Source organism: Emydura macquarii, unplaced genomic scaffold (assembly GCF_026122565.2).
Source record: "Emydura macquarii macquarii isolate MOO-44397 ecotype Brisbane River unplaced genomic scaffold, CSIRO-AGI_Emac_v2 contig_1363, whole genome shotgun sequence".
NCBI lineage: Eukaryota > Metazoa > Chordata > Testudines > Chelidae > Emydura > Emydura macquarii.
Window position 1 is genome coordinate 3,309,487 of NW_027131500.1, and position 19,438 is coordinate 3,328,924.

At 37.4% G+C, this 19,438-nt stretch overlaps 1 protein-coding gene across 1 annotated transcript in view; it reads right to left on the reverse strand.

Annotated features, from left to right (window-relative positions):
- Positions 1–19,238, reverse strand: part of TENM3 (teneurin transmembrane protein 3) — a 569,896-nt gene extending 550,658 nt beyond the window's left edge. The window contains exons 1-2 of the mRNA XM_067551693.1: positions 19,029–19,238; positions 18,459–18,563 (exon numbers count right to left, since the gene is read on the reverse strand). The gene's annotated coding sequence lies outside the window, so the exon portion shown is untranslated. The remainder of the gene's footprint in view (positions 1–18,458; positions 18,564–19,028) is intronic.
- Between the last annotated feature and the right edge of the window lie 200 nt (positions 19,239–19,438).

Genomic DNA, 19,438 nt, shown 5'->3' on the forward strand with positions numbered 1-19,438 from the left:
TGTTGAAACCAGTGCTCTTGGTCATCGGAATGACTGTTCAATCAATTCTACAACTACTTTTCCCACAGATACATGCTGTTTCAGTCCATTACCCTTGGGAGCAGGCTGCCCTGTGGCAAAGTACTGTATAAAGTACTACCACTCTGATAAAAAGTGAATCCACCTGAATCTATTTGAAATTCCAAGGGGCTGGGTTTGGTTGATTTGGGGGGGAGGGGAAGAAGTTGGGGGGGGAGGGGGAAAGATTGTTTTTGGTTTTTGCCACATCTGCCAAAACATATCCCAAAATTAGCATACAACTGTTTGTGAAGTCAGAATACTATTCAAGTACTGACATGTACAGAGTTACAAATTGTATCAGTTTAAAAAGGTTGTTTAAGTCTGATTAGAGCCATAAATGTTTCTAAAATTTTAAATAACCTTAAAAAAAAAAACATGTTTTGTAGACAATTTTCTTTGTGAAAGATTCTAAGTGCAAAACTGCACAGCATCTGCATGTGACTTAGCCCATTGCTCATCCTAATTGTTTCAAATATGTAAAATGACAGTTTCATTCAGATGTTAAATATTACTATATTTCTAAAGTGAAATGCACCAGTTGCACAAAGGGTTCTGAAGATGGAGCTATAAAACTTTGCAGAAGACAGCATATAGATGGCCATATCAGCCTGTTTTACAAAGAAAACATCACACAAAATGACCCCTATACCAGACTGAGGGCAGCTGTACAGCTTGCAAAGCCATCGTGACATCGCTGTTCAGTCTGGGTCACCTTTTGATACCATCTTACTTAAATATGCTTGTTAGTCTGACACAGACCTTGCAGACATACGTCTACCTTCATACTAGACAACAACCAAAATGTCCCTATGGCTTACACAAGGACACAGTATCCTGGATATTATCTAGACAGATAAGGGCTGATAGTTACACACAATACAATTTAAACTAGCAAATACTTTCAGTCCAGACTCATTTCAGAATCTTTAGTTATTATGAGTCTTTTCTATTAACACCTTGTTCTCATGCCCAAAAATGCTTCTGTCTCACCAAACCCATGAAGACGGTTATAGTCCACATTGATGCCAACAGCCACAATCATCCACTCCTGAATATGGGATAGCCAAATCACTGAAAATCTATTTTAATGTAGTTGCCTGACATAAATAGGGAAACTGAAGGCTACTCCTGCAGCTTATTTCATTTATTACCTTTATTCCCATAGTCCAAAAATCAAGCTTTTAACTCAATCTTGAATTCATCCACACACAGCATGACAAAATTCTCCTGCAACTGGAATTCAGTGTGCAAGACACATCCTAACCCTAAGCACAGAAGACAATACCAAATGCAACACACAAATTACATTAAACATCTTTCAATACAACCAAACATTGTATGGACATACTGTCAGTCATACTAACATCAGTGATTTTCAGAGGGGATGCTTATTGCACATTACTTTATAAAGAAAATATACAGATATTAAAAAGCAATAACCAGCAGACCACACACATTGAAATGATAAACAAAGCAGAGAATGATCGTTTATACCACAGATAAATTAATTTGAACTAAGAAGTTCTATAAAAATGCAAGTTAAGAGTCCAACAATAGTCAATTTACATATGACCCCTTAGGAAATTCAGAAGCCACCAATTCAGATGTCTGAGGAATCTCCTTCAAAGTCAGCAGATGCTGCTTGCTGGGTTGGAAGAGGGAACTTTTTTTTTTTAAGCTTGACCTCTAACTCTTCTATTTGCTGTTCAAAGAGTATCATAGTACCAAGTATATCAGTGGTTTCCAAACTGTGGTCCATGGATCAGCAGTCATCTGCAAAACAGTGGCTGCTAATCTTGGGGCATTAAAAGACAATTAAAAATATATCGTATTTTTCAAATGCTTCTTTTCTAAGCAATTTCTGTAGTTGCCACTGGGATGTTATGAAATTGCAAATCAAAAGGGGAGATGATCCATAAGACAATCTCTCTATTAAAGTGCGGTCCATACTAGGAAAGAGGTTTCAGTGTGGTAAGAAGTTATAGTTTAAAAAAAAAAAAATACAAAGGCTAAAACAACATACTACTTTTTCCCCAAGGGTCAGGCAACTTCTCAAAATGTAAAAAGCTTTATCCAGCTAGAGATTCCCCCCTGCATAGCACCTATGCCGCCTCCATCCCTACTGTAGAAAAGAGCAGGGCATGGTGAGGGCAAGTTGAGGGCATGGAAGAGCTGAGCTCCACCACACCTAATCATCTATGGAGACACAGGAACCAGCATTGTAAGTTAGAACCAAGTAGCTAGAAGACCCCTCCTGCTCTAATTAGTGCTGTCCTAAATTAGGGAGTTGTAATCAATTAGCAGCCAACACTCTCAATTACACTAAAGTACAGTTCAGATATAGTTTAAAATCAGGTGCATTAGTTCTATGAACTTTGATAAGCACATTTGGAAAATGGAAGTGGTAATATTGCTCACCCCATCCCTGCCTCATCCCCCTATGGAGGGTGGAATAAGTTCTAGATAAATTAGTATTTTGACATTTAGAAATTAAGGTTTTGCAGTAGAAAGGTAGGACTAGAGAAGTGCACATTCCTCGTAGGTGGAGTTTTCTTTCACCTTTGAAAGCTAATTTGAGCTGATTCAGAGATAAACACTGAATAAATTCTACAGTGCCATGAGGTGAGTTTGCCTGTGAAGCCTTATATACCCTTGCTACAGAGCATGAGGATGTGTAGGGCATGGGTGTGGGCCAACAGGCACCAAAAATCGCTCATCAAAGGCACATGCACACTTGAAGTGGAGTATCCATAAGGACATTACTTGAAGAATATGCTCAAAAAACACACTTAGTGCTCAGGACTGTTTCCACTGAAGTCAATGGCAAAAGTTTACATCACCATTAATGGGAGCAGCACTGGGTGCCAGTATACCTACAAAAAATCATTAATAACTATGGTTAATTATAACTTCTTTTCTTCATATATAGTCAGCACATGTTTCCAAAGAGAGTCAATTACATGGAACGTTTGAAAGAGCAATAATGGGTAATTTTTAGGATAGATAGAGACAAAGAAGCATTGGACATACGGGAAAATTTAAGGCAGAGCCACCTTTAATGACCTGTAGCTAAAAAACAGTGACATTATTTTCAGTCTTTGCAGAAATATTTATCATTGCCTTTAGAATAATTCTAGAAATTTGGTTGCCATATATCCAGCTTGGGAGTTGTAGTACATGGATTATATTCTCAGATCAGTAATTAACTCGCTGGGTGACTGTGGACGAAGAATTACTCTCTGTGCTTCAATAGCCATGCTGTAAAGTGAGGATAATTATATTTACCTACTTTGTAAGTATTGTGAAGCCTAAAACGCCACTGGTCATTTTTTTCATGAGCAACTGAAAAAGAAGGGTTATACTGAAACTTACACTTCAGTCTTAACTATGGCCGTCACATCGCTTTCAGTAATATGAAATGAGCTGCAATGTATTTAGAACTTCAGCGGCCAAGCTTAAGACTTTGGTGAACACAAAGTAAGTGTCTTTATGTAAGCAACATTTTGCCACTGCCAATAGAAAACTGAGATGGGGGATCTTTAAAGTGGAAATTATTTTATATATAATATATATTGCATTGTATTTTTGGCATACAATTTTAAACTGAAACTTTCTCCCTTGTGTGTACTGAACCAGACTTACTTGGACCAACCACAGAATCTGAACCTGGGATCATTCACACTGAAAACGTGAAGCTTTCCTGCTTGAGCTAATGGCCTGATTAAGTCCCCTAGCTAGCTGCTGTGGGTCAGCTACTAGCGAGGAACAAAATCCCACATTATACATGAATTGCATGTACTTTTCTATCTACAGCTCATTACATCATGCCTGTTTTCTCCAGCCCACACTACATAGAACAGCAGGTACAGCAGTGATTTCACAATACAATAAGATGGCCAGGGGCATCCATTTTTTATAAAGACTTTACATCTCTAATGATTCCATTTAGGCAGGATTCTACATATAGAGAGGAAACCTACTATAGGTGGTATATGCTCTTTTTTATATGGTGGGGGGAATCGAATGCAATTAGGAATGGGATGTAGGTGTGCAAAAGTAAAAGGTAAACACCAAACAGGCACATCTAGTCCTTTTGGAACTGAGTTTTGTGTTGCAAACGGACAGAAGCATGGGAAGAGGAGTCTGGGGAACAGCTGTATCACACAGTATGATTCTCTCTCTACATGGAGACATCCAGGAACGTAAATTCACATCTTTAGTTAATTTGGATTAAAAAGTAATTCACACTAAACTAAACCAAAATTAAGGTCACTCTAATTCAAAATAAGAGTGTCCACACAGGAGTTTAAATCCATTTTTAATTCACAACATTAGTTAATGTAGATTTACTTTCCCAACCATCCCCATATACGCAAGCTGTACATTACCATGAATTCCAGGTTACTGTTCCCTTGAAAATGTCTAAGGGGTATGGAGCATTAACTTGTGGAGGACTAACCAACAGTAGCATGGTACAGGCAACATATGTTTCAAAGAACCCGGAATGGGCATACAATAGTCATCATGATCATCTTATACTAACTGCTGGAACAGCTGACCACTCCATCTGTTCATTCTACTCCACCACTCAACAAACTCTCAGAGGAAATGATACAGCAATGTTGAATTCCCAGGAAGGTCATACAGCTATGGAAGGAGGAAGGATTGGGGTCACTGCTCTCCTTCCATACAGCTGTGTATGTGAAAGGACACATCCCTATTGTATACATTTATACATTTACACAATCTCAGTTGAGTCTCTCTTGCTTACTCCAACCCCACAAACTGCAAATTTATTACAATGCTAAGTTTGAGACATCAGCCATAACAAAAAGAGTGGAATGAGGGAAGAAAACAAAAGAGGAAGTTGTCCACAATCATTTCTAGGAATCCCATTCTTTCAGGTCTCTGTAGGTGGTCTACTATATCAGGACAAATGTCTAAGACACACTACCTTGCAGCTTATGCTTTATTAGGAACAGCAGCAACAGCAACAAGAAAAATCCTACCTGAAGTCAGAGTTGTTACTGCAACCCACTATGAGTAACAGCCCAGGCTTAGACCCCCTTTAATGTTCATTCACTGGTACAATAGTCGCAAGCAACACAAACTGCCTGTTCAAAACAAACCAAGAAACTGTACAAGGAAACAAATATAAAGTAACCTTGAATTATGTTTAACAAAAATATTTACAATATTGTTTATGCAATATTGTTCCCCTATCTCATGAATCAAATTCTAAATTTATTTCATAAACAATTTTTGGCAAGGGTCCTGATCTTACAAAACACTAACATTTCCTGCATGTGCATAGCCTAATTTTTTTTCCAAGGGGCTTCTCACATATTTAAGTATAGAATTTGGCCCCTGATTTGTATCTATTAATTGTACATGAAGTCAATGTTAGCCAATAATAGAAGTGATATGGTTTTGGTTATAAAACAGGAAAAAAGGACAATTAGTCTTTAGGGTTAAAGACGACCTTCAAGATACCCTCAAAATTATACACAATTTTCTATCAATGCACTTTCCGTTGAAGTTTTGGTTCAGGCATTGTGTCTTCCAAGTTTCATTAAGGCACAAGTATCTGAAGAAGTTATTAGTTCTTAGTAACATTCACATCATCTTCATTCTTCTCCTCAACCCAAACCTTAAAGTTACAAGGTCCAATCCTACAAACTCCTATTCTTGTTGAATAGTTCTTCCACGGAACTAGTGGCATGCAAATGTTCAAGATCAGGATAAAAAAAAACTATTTAACAAATTGGAGCGCTGCAATAATCTTAGCAGCAGTAATCTTTACCTCAGATAATATCATTTGTAATCTAGTCTCAGAACAAAACAGTTTACTTCAAAATAGGGGCATCAGAATCCAGGAGGGTTTTGTTTTAGTCTGTTAAAAACTCTTCATAACATTTTCCACTACTATTGTACATCCTAGATTGTCTGGATATACCAAAAGAAGGACAGGAGACAATTGATATAGTTTTAAATCAGGCCACAACTTTATTATTAGATGTCTGGGACTACCTGGCTGATAAAAGTATACAGTTGCAGGTAACTCCATGTTCACTCAATAACTACTTGGGGAGCTTCCCCCAGCCACCCCCATCCCCATTATGAGAGTTAAAATGGACTATAAGAAAAGGGGGTGATTCCCTGCCATACTGTTCATAGGAATCCTGAAGACCTGCTCCATCCCTCCCACCTTCCTTTAACCAACACACCTTTTAAATCCTTTACCAAGCCATTTATTTTGTCACCGTACGCCCAACTTCCTTCACTTCTCCCCATAACAACTGAACCCACTGAGGGGTAAATGAAAAAACACAAAAAAACACAACATTCCACCTAGGCCAATCATGTGAAGGAAAAATTAATTCCCAGCCCCTCTAAAAGAAGTAGCTAGCGCAATGCCCACAGCAGATCCTGAGCAAACGTTCTATTTTGCCCGCTCAAGGAAAGGGAGGATGGGTGCTGTCTCGCCTGCACATGGAAAAAAGGCTTCTCATATCCATGCTTGCTCCTTTTCAACCCCTCTGGTCCCAGGGGATGAGTCAAGGTTGCCACACTGACCCACAGCCCCTTTGGCAGCAGCTTCTGACCTTTTGCCACCCCTCTCCCCCGCCCCACACACATACAACCCATAAAGCACTGTTCCCTTTTCCCTGGCAAGCTGAACAGTGCACTCCCACTCCACTTAAAGGTGCGATGCAGTAATTTAACATAGTCAAACATAGCTAAAGCCTGTTGGGTTAACTCTACAGTAAAAATTAAAATCAATGTTTGTGGCTATGAAACAAAACTGGCCATTTCTTTTTGCACATTTGCATCAAGTTTCTCTGCACTGCAGACATGCTATAATTATATCTTTTATTCAAATGTTTTCAAATTAATTATTTTAACTTAATATTTTAAGAGTCACCGGTCTGAGATACATTTTTAATGAACGCATTTTCTTTATGAGGTGCTCATCATATTAAACATGTACCATGAAAAGCTAACTTACTAAAGAATGTCTGATGTCTCTAAATGTTATTCTTTTTACATCTCATTCTTTTCTACAAGCAGTTTCCATTGCATCTAACATAGGAGATCCTAATTTTGCCTGTCTAATTCACACAAAATACTCCCAGTGACTTCAAAGTAACTATTTTGCACAAGAGAAGTGAACAGAACTTGCCCAGAAGAGGTTACAGAAAAAGTAAAATCAATTCAGTGAAGTTGAATCTGACAATGTGATGGAGTATGGGCCCAATCCTGACTGCACTGAATTGAATGGAACTATTCATGTGAACACAGATCACAAGAGATTAACCGTTTACAAGACAGTTCTAACCATATCTGAGAGGTCTAGCAGAAAAATAGCTAATTTGGCATACATTTTGAACTTGTAATAAAATGCTTGACCACTGAATACACTTAACATTTAAAAGGTCTGAATGTGAGAAAGAGTGACAAATAATACCTGCAAAGTATATTCAAACTGCTGGTCAATTTACGATAAATTTGTAAAAATCACCCATTAACTTTTAAGTAATTAAATCAAGTTACTGCCAGTCTAATGTTATTTGATAAGACTACAGTGCAGCGTATCCTAGTATCACAGAGCAAGGGTAGACTGAATAATCCTTCAAACAGTCACATCTTATCCTTAAAATCTCCTAGCCCCTAAAAAGACAGTTCTTTAAAAGTAATGGGCCTGAGCTACAATCCCTTACTCATATGAATAATCCCTAGTCACACAGTGATCCCATTGAAATCAATGAAATTATTCATGTGTAGATTACTCATGTACATATTTGCAGGATCTGGTCCATCAGCAAGTTCATAAAAACTGTTCAATTCCCTCTTCCCTAAATTTATCGTCTCCATCACAAATTCCTAACTTTGAATGAATTACAGATTTATTCAGAGACCAAAACTCATTGTTTCCTCAAACCAGGACTAAACATATAGATCTAAACACATAAAATAAATGCACAGCCCTAATTCAGTGGTTGAGCTCAGGAATCAATATATAATGGCACTGATCAGGACATACAAGCAAATGAGGACAGACAGGATTTAAGTGGCTAGCCACAACTTTATTAATATTTATCATCAGAGAGGGGCACTATTTGCCCATCTCCCCATACCAGGCATTTAGGCAGGGTTATAGGCCATCTGTCATACAGACCATAACATAGGGTATATTTTCTACTGTCTACCCAAGGATTCAGCTTATTCTGCTGAATCCTGTCATATTCCCCACTGCAAAAGGAGATAGATGGTACTGAAGAGAGACACTGATCGGCAAAGGACTTCATGCCTCCCTTTTTCCCCTACAGACATGGCATCCACCAGCAAAATCGCACCTCTCTTATTTTCTGGTTGTTGACCCCTTTGGCCTTTTATCTGCACTGGACATCAGCCACAAGTTGTGACCAAAAAAAAATTCACACAACTCCTAATATTAAATCCATAAATCCTATACCTAGCCACTCAAGTTTCCCATCCATTAAATCAGCAGGTGGCAATAGGACTGTCCTATAATTTACATAACTGCTCAGGTTACTATTAACTTAAAAAAGAAAAACAACTGAGGAAAATCTATTCCTATGAACATTTTAACAGTTTCTTTAGAGTTGGGTTTTCAAAGGGAGAAGTGGCCTTTTCAGAACTCACGTAGTAATGGTACTACCAGCACTTTTACCATTCATAGCCAAATGAAATTTGATACCTAACTACAGATCATTAGTGTAACTGACATAAAAGTTTGCTCCAAGTAAACAAACACAAAGTATGCTGAACAAGATCTGTTGAATTCCTCATTTTTTCTACATTACAGATAGATTAAAAACACTTCTATCCTCTGATGTCTAGACAATTAGCTGATAGCATCTCATAGAAAAATCACTCTGTCATCTTTTTCAGGTCCCTCATTTGTCACACCATATCAAACCTCTTCATAACAGAGTTAAAATATCTTGATTCAAAAACCAGATATTTATGCAAAACACTTGGAAGATATTAAACTTCTGCCATTTCTGCACTAAAACAAGGGTTGACCTATACAGTTAATATTAAATTTCAGAAATTAAATACATTTCCATACTACATGCAGCCTAGCTGGAATTCTCTTGATTAAACATTCCAATTAATGTGGGGTCATGGTGTGTTTTATGTTATAATTTAGCATTTATTTATGAGGTCCATTTATTCAGTCTACTGAATTTAATGACTGTACCATATTTAAATATATTGTTAAAAGTTCTAATATTACGTATCATGACGATTGTTTGGCTACCTCATGAAACAAAGCATAATTCTGAACTCAGTTTTATTAAAAGAATAATAAATATGAGTATGCACTTGTGACCCATTTAAACAGTTCAAAAACTAAATCTATTCCATGCTAAGCAAGTGTTTATATTCCACTTTTCCTCTGCTTTAAGACATTGTTCTCTATAATGTATTTTAATGGCTGCATTAATTATTATCCAACTCTTCTATTTTTTTTTTTTTATATAATTTATTGTTTTCAAGCTTCAAATCAACAAAATCTATTAACACATTTCCAGTTCATTCTCTATATAGCTAGATCACTAAACATTACTGATAGGCTGTAATTAAATAGGTGAAAGATCCATAAAAGATAGTATAAGCATGAACATTTCAGTTCAGAATGGTTCCTTTCCTCATGGCCCAAATCGGCAAAGGTCTGAAAGCTTAAAACTCACTGACTTCAGAGACCTTAGGATGCTAAACATCTTTTAAGAGGTATGCAGCACCTCATGTCATTAAAGCTCTCAAATATTTATTGAAATCACAGAATTACCGGAGAAACCAAGGAGGGAGGGAGAGAGAAGTTTTTCTGCAGTTCTGTACAGTGCTGCATACTTAGCCTAATAATATGTGGTCGGTATTCATTTATAGTACAGCCTGAAAAAAAACTGGCTTTCATTCATCCTCTGTCAACAGTTTATATAAAAATATCAAATTATTCCTGAAGATCATACAACTATAAATGTTATGGGTCTACTGCCATTAATTGTGACAAAATAAGAGGTTAAAAGCTGTAAAAATATGATAAATTCCTTGTAATCTTCCCCCCACTAAGTGATCAATACAACATGGTAAATCATGCTCAAAATAAAACAGTTGAAACCTATATTGCTCAAGGGTCCCATTGGCCAAAGTCTTGATTTGCTAACTAGTTAAGGATGAAAGGAAATCAAATCAAAAGTCTCACCTGAATGCCTACTAGTATGACTTGTCAAATTCAAGCTGTAACCTTTAAGAAATCCTGGGGGGGGGGGAGGGGGGGGGAAAACTGTGGACAATCATTTGTGCAGGTCCACTACTTCTGAAATTCTGCTGTTGCCAAAAAATAAAAAAAACTATCAATTTACTTGTCATATGAAATAAGAGATAACAGTAAAATACGCACAACACAGCTGACCGCTGAATCAATGATTTTTCCTCCTCACTACTAGCAGAGCATTGTATGAATGCTCACTAACTTTTAGTCACTATTTTATCACAGAACAAACGGGTTGACTGGTTGAACCATATCAAACTTCTTTCTTATTCCGGCTGCATGGTTCAGACCACACCACCAGCATGCAAAGGTTCTGACATGCTAATCAGGAATATCCCGAGAGGGGATAAGGGAGACACTGAAAGCTGTATATTTCAGTGGCGTGAATGAGGAAAGACTTTTACCAGAAAAATTGACTTTAAAATTGAACATTATTTTCTGCTTTGTCAGGTTTTTTAAATGCAAAACTAAGGACGTCACTGGAAATCAATAAGGCTCAGACCATCAGCATCCACTCAAATAAATAATACATTTTATGAATGGAAAGAGTTATACTGTTTATGTTTTGCTGAAGAAGAAAGAGAGGACTAACAAATTAAAGTGAAATTTATTAACTGCAAATGGTGTCTCATTCTGAGAGACCCTGGGCTGACCCATTATTAGTGTAAATCGCCACACCTCCAAGTCAATGGAGCTATTCTGAATTACGCCAGATGAGGATCCAGCCCGCTCCTAGCTTCAGTTGTTATTAAAGGATGAGCCATAGAAAGAGTAATCTTGTTGGCACTTTTCCTCTTAGTTTATAGCCAATAACAATACTTTGTGAACAAATTTACTGGTCGCATAATACATGTTTTAATAACTATCAATTTGCAAGGAAAATGTTGGTGCTATTTATTTTTCAGAGGAAAAAAAAAAAATCAATCTTCCAATGGTTACATACTACTAATATCTACTTCATGTTCCGAAGAAAGATTTTTCTTACATACTGTTCTGTAGATAAATGTAACATCTGATGCTTTTTGGTATTAATGACATCCTGATACTCCCATTAATTAGTATTAATGGCCTGCACCAATTATTTAGATTATAAATTTTTTTGGGTCAAGGTCCTATAAATTTTATTTATAAAGCGCCATGCATATCTCTGACACAACAGAACTTAATAAAAAGGTCAATGGCAAATATTCTGTTGATTCAACAGGAGCAGAATGCTCTATATCTCTATGATAACAAAAGTACTATAGACTGTTCTGTTTGCTAATTTGAATGATCATTTATTAGCACCAATGATTTCTAGGCTGTACTCGAAAAATGTTCACCTAACCTTGGACCCAAAAGAAACCACACCTAATGCAAAACTCACAGCAGAAGTCTATATTTTAGGGAACTTTTTATTCTTCACTCAGTTGGGTTTTGGTGAATAATGTGCTGTTTACACTGTTCAATTTCTTTAAAGACTTTGAAATGTGGTTGTCTATTGCAGTTCTCTCTCAAGAGAAGAAAATCCATATTTTAAATCTATGCTTCACCAATTACAGCATTGGGAGTAGTTTTCTTAAACTATCAGAAATTGTAAAATCTGAAATAAAGAAATAAAACACATTGGACTCATTCTATTGTGATTTTACTGCTGTGGAAAAGAACTTTTTTTTTTTTTTAAATGCATCATCTGATAGAAAGTACTGCAGCACAAATCACACAAACCACTGACTTCGCTACCATGTTTACAGTACCAATAATGGATGGATTTATACTACTGTCAGTATTCATTTTTATGATGACTATTTCCATAGGTTATCTACTTATTATAGAGAATTAATTCGCCTTGATACTTAAAGTTGTATTAATATTTCGTGTTACAAGGTGATACATTAGATTTCTGTAACTTTGATGTAAAAACTTGGTAAGATTAAAAACTTCAGTTAAAAATTCTAACTAGCTATTTAATAAAAATAGTCTACTTTCACTTGATGGGCACATAACATATTAATAATAAAACAATTCACATGTCCACATCAACATGGAATAAACCCCTAAAAAAAAAAATTTTTAAAAAAACCCAATCAATCAACTCTTTTAAGTTACAGAAGTACTAAAAAGTTGTTTATTTCCAATGGAATGTTAAGATGTAAAAGTACATGTAGAGATTAAATACTAAGTTTGTGCCAATGAAACTTGATTCTCCAAAAAAGGTGACACCTTATACAAAATTACATCACAAAATAACTGTTAAATAAAGTAAGGGCTAGATAGAGAAAATTGAAAATACAGCAATTATGCATTTACATCCAGACCAATTTAAAAAAAGGGAACAGTAATGCCTTCATATGAATCATGCACTAAAAACTTGATTATCTTTTCCCTCTCCAAAGAGAGATTTGGTTTATACTGATTTTGAACTGCATGTGTCTCATCAGAAGAAAGTGCTCCCTTTCTTTAGATGAGAGAAATATTTTTAAACAGTATAAAAATAAAGTTGGCAGATCGTCTTTGCACTAAAAATTATTGCAATTACTATATTATTTTGCAGACAACTAATTCAAGAAATACACTACTACAGTTACATTAGAGACAGACCAATGAAAAGAGAGACTTCTCACTTTAATGTTTCAGCACACACTACATTTTTATTCTTCTTTTTAATTATTGCAAAAGAAATTTTTTTAAAAGGTTGATCAAAATGTCCTACGCATATTGTCTCTTTTCTCAAATTGAAAATAGGTTTTTTGTACATAGATTTGATGTTCAGGTATGAAAGCCAGATTCGAATGGACTAATTGCGCTGAAGTAGCCATTACAATCAATACACAAGTAATTTACAATAAAAGAATTTGCACAATAGATATAAACAGCCAGATTTAGACCCCACCTAGTCCTACTGATTTCAGTGGTTTTGCAAGGAATGCTAACCCAGCACTGGAAAATGTTGGACCAAATTCAATGTCCTGGATATAATTTAATGGTTTGTCTTGTCTGGTTCCATGACCCAATATTTACAATTAACTGTCAGACACACACAAACTAAAAAGTAAAAACACTGAAGATCTCTATTATACTAATGAAAGCCAAAATTCTAAGTAAGGATGCCAGCTGACCTTTACCTTGTCTATTAAGTTTCAGTATTATAGATGTAAAAGTCTCCCCGGTTCCTAGACCCATGACATATCTTGGCACAACAAAAGAAGTTAAGAAACAGAGTTTCAATCTTAACTCTGATTTGTCTACCTTGGGTCCATTAAAGATGCTATTTTATATCATCTTTATGTGAATAATATTTTATGACAAACTTGCACTGGAAAAAAATATATGTAATGCAGACAGTCTGGAAAGAGACTCTGAAGATGATTATTGCAAGTGTTATTATTCTATACTCTGGAACATGTTAAAAAAAGATTATTCCCTTTCTGTTACAGCTATGTCAGATACAGTTTAAGATGAACACTTACAGTAAGGCAAACTGTGAAAGAATGTATGGTTCTTCCACAAATAACACTGACCTTTCTATATTGGTGTTTAATATTTAAATATGTAATTGTACGACTAACATTTCATAATATCGCCAGTTGTGTTCTTGTGATTAAGCAAAACTGTCCCTGAAAACACTTGTAGTATTCAATAGCTTAATTGTAACACTCCAAAAATTATCCAAACGTTATCTAAACTGAAAAATCTATCGCCCATATATTTAGTGTAAATAGTGTGACACAGAAAAACAACAACAACTAGAGATTAAAGTCACCAGCTAGATCATACACAAATGAAAGCAACGCCACTCTAAGAACTTGGCACAAGTCATAGGGTTTTTTGTTTGTTGTTTTTTTAAAGGACCCTCTATTTCTTTGCTTTATTTCATACCACATTTGTGTGTTTTAATTTTACCGTCCAGAAAGTTCTATTGAACTACATATATTTATATATCACACTCAGCGGTAAAATGCAAACATGTATTTTTGGTCTATAACAAAATGCTGAAGATGACAAGGTACAAGACAGAGAACAAAATATGCAAATATCACAGCAGGGATGAGAACATCTACTTCCTTACTGTTTTTAAAAAAGCATAAAGAATTACCTCCCCATGCATTACCTTTCATTACCTGGGTTATATCTAACACCGCTAACAGTAAAGTTATATCACACAGCAGTAGGTTTCCACATTGTGCATGAAGACCATTCCTGTTTTTTTATGATTTGGGAAGTTAAAAATATTTATGCCTTTCTGAAGGGACAAATTATCCTTCAAAATAATCTTCTAGCCATGCAGTATCATAGCAAATACATACAAAGTATTAAGAAATTATTTGAATAATACCTATCATTACAGATTTTAATACATGACTTTGTATCTAGGCAGCAGTTTAAAAACAAATATTAAAATATACATGAATTAACTGTTCATAAGAGAGCCTCATTTTCTCTAACTCTTCTATCAAGCTTCAGTCAGGCCACAGAAAGGGCATCTGAGTTGTGTGACCCAATACTCTGAAACTCATAGAAGACATAACACTTGTTTTGAAACAAATGACTTCTCAAGATGGAGCAGTCTTGCTATCAATCACCAACAAGTTAATTCTACATAATAAGGCCGGTTTGGATGCAGACTGATACATTGCAAAAAGCTGTATCTAAAATTGATTAGAACAGCACTCAGAATGAATGCAGCCCTCCAAATCACTTCTTTGCTCAGAAACATTAATCTCAATTATAAGGAGAGCTTCATAATTATAATGCTTGGTATGAAAAAAAGTATTAAATAAATCAGGTTTTATAAGACATTGCAATTAATCAGTTTTAGAAGAAAAGGAAAGCTTTTTAAAGTGCACATTTCTACTGTGTTATTCTTTAAAGCTTTTGTAACCTCCAAAACTTTAAAGATTTATTTTTCAAAAACTGTGTAACTGACAACATAGAACCCATCTTAACTATGGGCTTTTAAAAAAAAAATGTATTGAAAACTGGAAACATTTATACATTAACACTACATTTTAATATGATAAATTACAGTGATACTATATTTGTGCAACTTGCCAGTCATATACTGAAAGTAAAGACAAGTGACATAAAAGAATGACCGACTGAATACACTAGCAGGACTAAAGTCAGTGGGCTGACATGGCAAATCCAAATTTCACATCTGTTAAAACAACAAACCAGTTGGAAGAGTTCACTACTGAATACAGGAAAACATGTAATAAAGTAAAATAAGTTTTTAAAATGCAACTAGGAATATCATATTTTCTATGCCCAGATTTAAAATGTTTCTATTCCATTTATACAGTAGTTCAAACCTGTCAATCTGATCAAGGAAAATACAATATATTCGTGCATCAAAAGATCTCAGAACAAAAGTATTTGGAAGATTTTTTTCCTTTCGTTTTTTTTTCATTCCTGCAGTATGTTTAAACATGGATATGTATTTTCTACAAGTTAGAATTGTATGGGTCATCATTAACTACAGTAAATTCAGTATCACTTTAGAATACAAGATACTTTTATCCCAAAGTTTTATCATAAGTTATTTGCATTTTCTTTCAGGTCTAAATAGCACAACGCAGTTTCATATACATGGCCTGATCCCGCGAAGTACTGAACGCTCTCAGTTCTTATTGGGCCTAATCCAAAACCTACAGAAGTCAATGGGAGCTTTTTCTTTCACTTTCATGGGTTTTGGGTAACGCTCATTGACTTCAATTGGAGTTGATAGTGCTCAGCACCTGACACAAGTGGAACTATACTTTGCTAATTGTTGTAGTTTTATGAGATGAAGACAATGTAATGTACTTTAAAAGTCTGCCAAAATTTCCTTTTCTGGTATTTGTATGGTTTATCTCCAATAAATATTTTTCATTTGCACATTGATTTCTATCTTCAAATCCATTTTCTTTTGTTATATCCTACCATCTTGGCTGTTTGTGTATAGGATAATTATTCTTGGATCAAAAGGGGCTTAACTGAAGTACCAGTCTTAACTTGCTAACTGGATTATGACTGTTGCTCTGGAGTTTTCCCTCCCCAGTAAATTTTAAACAAAAGGCTTTATTTTTTATATAAAAACTATTTGACCATCCTGTCATATGTTTAATTTTTCAAACATATAAAACTAGTTCACTTCTACTTATTAGTCAAATACACACACACACACACAAATACTCAGAGAGAACCCTGTCTTCTAATATATCAGACTAACTAGGTAACGTAACAAGTCCATGATGACAAAAACCCACAGCAGTGTAACATAATACAATCTGAAAAATAATACATTCTAGACAACTTTAAGATATTTTATAAGATCAACAGTCCATAAGGTCTTAGGTCATATTTTTTCCTGACTGTTTTGTCTTCATATGCAAGTGCATTTTGGTTTAGTGCCATATATATAGAAATAGTTTCACAATCTTCTTCATATGCATTTATTTGTAATCCTGAAAAATCAGGTTTTTGTTCAGTTTTTGTTTTTTGGGTGGGAAAGTGGTTGGGGTTATTTTATTTTTTCTTAAAGGAGTATCTACATAATATAATTTGCAGTTTTAAATTCCTCTTATTAGTTATCTTAAAGAAGTATCACGTTTAGCTTTAAATAAGTACTTTACAAAACCTGATATTGGAATTTACCTATGCATAGATTTTTTTAAATTGTTAAATACAGTAAGGCAAAATAACAGCCTCTAGAAGTGAGCAATAAAGAAGTATAACAATATATAAAGTTAAAGAATTTCTACTGTCAAACAAGTTTATAACATTTAGTGAGTACAGATACAGACTACTTAAAAACTGACTACTTTAAATATAATCACAAATTTGCAAGTACCTCAAATGGCAGAATACCAGAATGTAATGACTGATATTAGAACTTAAAATTTTAGGTTCATATGCAGGTAATTTTGTGTGTATTTTTATGTGGTGAATTACTTCGTTATAAAAAGAAGTTTACAACAAAAAACTTTAGCACATAAACCATAGGTACTGACACTACAGACCATATAAAGGACAGTATTTTTTTAAGAAAGAAAACAAAAATACAGGAAGTTTAAGTAATATCAGATCAAAATAACAAAAACAACCCACCAATTGGAATCTATTTCAGTCACTTTGTATTAACTACTTATTTTTCCATTTTCTTTGCAATGTATTGAACACAAGTAAAGACAACATTCCTGGCTGTTCTCTTCTCTTTCTTCTTTAAAGTAACGGAAAGAACAGGTAAAACCTGAAGATACTTCTATTTCCAGAGTGAACAGACCACCCAATGGATTTTGCCACTGCCTACAAATGTTTGACAAATACACTGTCAGAAGATAAGAAATATAGTGCTATGCAAAGAGAGGATCTTAAGCATACAGATCACAGATAATATGAACCACGATAGAATATACCGCAAACCAGGGCAAGCTTTTACACTTCAACTTCCATTACTCTTCCAAAATAAAAGTCTGGACACTTTCATTTATCTTCCAAGTGTAATGAAGTGACTTGAGAAAACAAATGAAAGTGCTGCGGTAGCAGTGTATTAGACCTACCCTGGAATACAGTCATGTGCAAGCCTGCACCTTGGCAAGCTTGTAAAGTATAGATGTTGGGGGGTAAGTAGCAGCGTGTGGACGCTTACTCACTGCATCGCTCCAGCAAGGGCTGCGAAAGCCACGCTTGGAAACAGCAACACCACGCAAGCGGAGGAGAGCATCGCCAGCAGGGAAAAGCACAGAACTCGGAGGCGCTCGCTCTATAAAAAGTCCGCTCATTTGCTAGGCGCATTTTCCTTCTCTCGCGGTCCCCGGGTCCAGCCCCTCTTCACAGGAGGGGTGGGGTGGGGAACTGAAGCAGGGAACCACACATCTGAAGAGGGGATGCTGCTGGAGACGGGAGCAGAAGAGAGGAAAGAGTGCTGGGGTAGGGGGGAGGCTGGGACTCGGAGCCACACGCTCTCCGGCAGTCCCAAGCTAGCGGCTCGGCTCAGCTCCGCTTGCAGCCGGCGGGAGGGGAAGGGGACAGTCTCGATGTAAGCCAGTCTTTCAGACTCCCCTGGCACCCGGCCCCGGCCCCCTCCCCAGCCCGGCCAGTGGGACCGGCACCCAGAGCGCAGCGCTCCACTTACCCGGGGCTGCCGAGCTCGCTCGGTCTCTCTTCTTCTTCCTCCTGCTGCTGCCGCTGCTCTCAGTATCCCAGCCGCGGCGCCAGGAAAAGCACCGCGCGCCCCGCACTTGGCCAAAATCGGAGGGGAAGGGAGGGGGGAGGCGAGAGACGGGGGAGGGGAAAGCAGAAGAGAAAGGAAAAGTGTTACAAGTTCCCGCCCGTGCCCACTGCTGCTGCACCGGTGCTAGGGGCTGAGGCGGGCACGGGGGTGGGAAGAAACGCACAGCGCCCCGGAGTTCACTTTCTCCCCCCACCCCCGGCCCCTCTCGCGCTCTCCTCCCCTGGCTAACAGGGCGCGCGGGGAGAAGTTGCTTTTGGCTCTCAGGAGCAGCTAGGAGGAGGGAGAGGAGAGGAGGACGCTACAATAACGTGCCCGGGAGAAGCAGCAGCAGCAGCAGCCGCCGCCGCCGCCGGGAGGACCTAATTGAGCACTAACGCAGGGGACCCCGCAGGGAGACTGGGCTCAGCAGCCGCTCCTCCAGCCCCTGCCTCCCTGCCAGTCAGCCGCACACGCGAGAGGACTGGAGCCTACCATGGGCCGCCCCAGCGCAAAGCGCGGGGGGAGATCCGCTCCCCAGCGCAGCGCCAGCGGCCCCCGCCTGAGCATTTATAATCCCCAGCGCCTCCGCTCCGGCGCCGGCCGCGAGCGCACAGGGACTTCCCTCCGCGCTCCTTTCCGCGGAGCCGGCCCCGTGGCTGCCTTTTCCGGCCAGCTGGGATTTGCTGGACTGAACCACCTTTGCCTTCTTCCCCGCTTCTCCCCACCGCCTGCCTCGGTTAATGTAAAATAGCGAGGCTCCCATGCTGTGTCCAATCAGTACATCTACTACTAGTGCAATGATTTAGGGGTCATCCATGAACAACACTTCACGCTGATGAATGGCTCTTTGCAGCTTTCTGCCCTGATGAGGGTGTCTGCACGCTACTGATTGCAAACACTAA